At 38.2% G+C, this 2,065-nt stretch overlaps 1 pseudogene; it reads left to right on the plus strand.

Annotated features, from left to right (window-relative positions):
• Window positions 1-688: 688 nt before the first annotated feature.
• Window positions 689-1,345, plus strand: LOC100944833 (annotated as a pseudogene).
• Window positions 1,346-2,065: the final 720 nt, after the last annotated feature.

Genomic DNA, 2,065 nt, shown 5'->3' on the forward strand with positions numbered 1-2,065 from the left:
GATCTTTCTTAACTTTTGGTCTTTCTTCCATCCTAGAATGCAGACCAGATGACTGGGGTTCCAGCAGCCATCCTGGGCCATGCAGTGACCTTGAGAATAGAGAGCAGAAACTTAGCTACTGATGACACCATAGAGCCATAATATCCTACCTGATATTGTCTACCGTGTATATAAGAGAGAAATTCATCTTTATCTTGTTTCAACCACCCATACTTTGGGTCTTTCTGTTACATCCAGCCAAATTTAATCCTAACAACTACAGCTTGTTGCAGATGTTCATCACCAACTAAGAGTTAGACTCCCTCTACTGGAGAAAACTATTGTTAACTCCCTTATTTTTTTCTTTTCAAGCTGCTCTTAATTACCTTTTAAACCTGATTTTGGTCAAGTTTATGAGTAAGGCTGGGAAAAGGGTAGGCAAACTGATTTGCTTAAGATCCCACTTGCATGGGGGAGGCAGGGGGCTGAGTTCTTCCACCTAACCAGATGCTAGTTGGTTATGGTTATATGACCTACTGGCAGAGAAGAAATCAACCACTCCTGGTCAAATTATTTTTCTTTTTGTATATATCTTAAAATAAAAAAATATATAAGTCTTATAGATTAGTAAACCAGGAAAGCCCAAGAACAACATGCAAAAACTGGGTTGAGGTGCACGGGACCTTAGATAGCCACAGAAGAAGACACCATGAAAGATACTGATATCAAGAAACTACTGCATGCCCATCTTTTATGCATATTTTCAATTATCTTAAGTGTCTTGATTCCACCATTCCTCTTGGAGAACTTCTCAATATTGGAAACACACTTGACATGGTTGTGCATCTGTTCTGGTGTTGTGACTGCTGTCAATCTAGTATTATATTTAGTAGTGAAACCAAATACATCCTCTAAAAGAAGTTCATTATCACACAAGGTAACCAGAGTTTTGAAATGCTGTCTCTACTTTCTTATGTCGTGTTTCACCTTTCACGTAATTTTTGTTCTGTATGTAGCACCACTAATAGAGTTGGTGTTGGAAACATTTTTATTTGTGGTTATCTTGTCTACTTTTACTACTGTACCTTGTTTATGTTTCTTAAGACCAAAGCTCAATGCATGGCTAAGAGTTTTCAGTAGAAATGGAGTTACATCCATTTAGGAGAATAGTCTCCAGATCACTACAATTTCTAGTTTTGTAGGAGCATGGCTTGGAGCATTTCCTATTCTGCTAGATTGGGAAAGACCATGGCAGGTATGGCCCATCTCCTGTACACTTGGAGCAACCTTTGGCTACGTGGCTGGCCTTATTTCACCACTGTGGATATATTGGAATAGAAAGCAACTTACATACAAGAACAATTAATTGGAAAGGGAGAAGATATTTCTTTGTGCAGATTCCATATGGGCTGTGCAGAAATGTATATGATCAAAGGCAAGCAGTTCCATTTACAGCACTATTTTTTATGTGGTTACATGATGTGATTGTAGCTTTTTAAACTATGAAACCCCTGAGAGATTGTACCTTCTAGTTGAAATAAAGGATTTATAATGGAAAAAAAAACTGTGTTGATACTGAGTCTCCTACATCTACCAGGATAGCAGACTTCTGCCCCACATCATTACCTTGCCCACCTCATTGCAGACATTACTAATAAATCCTACACTCTTGCTTCTCAAGATTTGTCAATGTAACCTATCAGGCAAATCTTCTCTTTGTTTACCTTGCAAATGCATTTGATATCACCTCTTTTTAGGTTACCAACCTCTTGTTTGGCAATTAGCTGTTACAGGGTACTATAATAAGGTTATAACGATCTCCATTTTAGCTAGGGTCCAAATTCTTAAACTAAAATTGTGGGCTTCTAGAAGGAGATGTTACATAGAACTTGGGGAGAAGATGGCCAAAACTGGTTTTATGACAGCTAGTCATATATATCTGGCATCTATTTAGCAGGTATATGGAAGGTTGATCAAGAGTTAAGGAGGCATACAAAAAAATTCCTTCAGAGAGAACTATTGCAGAACTAAAGCTCCAGAAATCAAAGTAGGTGCTTCCTCTTGCCTTAAGCCAAGTGGTAGAAGC

Source organism: Otolemur garnettii, unplaced genomic scaffold, assembly GCF_000181295.1.
Source record: "Otolemur garnettii isolate 467f Iridium unplaced genomic scaffold, OtoGar3 scaffold00043, whole genome shotgun sequence".
Classification (NCBI taxonomy): Eukaryota; Metazoa; Chordata; class Mammalia; order Primates; family Galagidae; genus Otolemur; species Otolemur garnettii.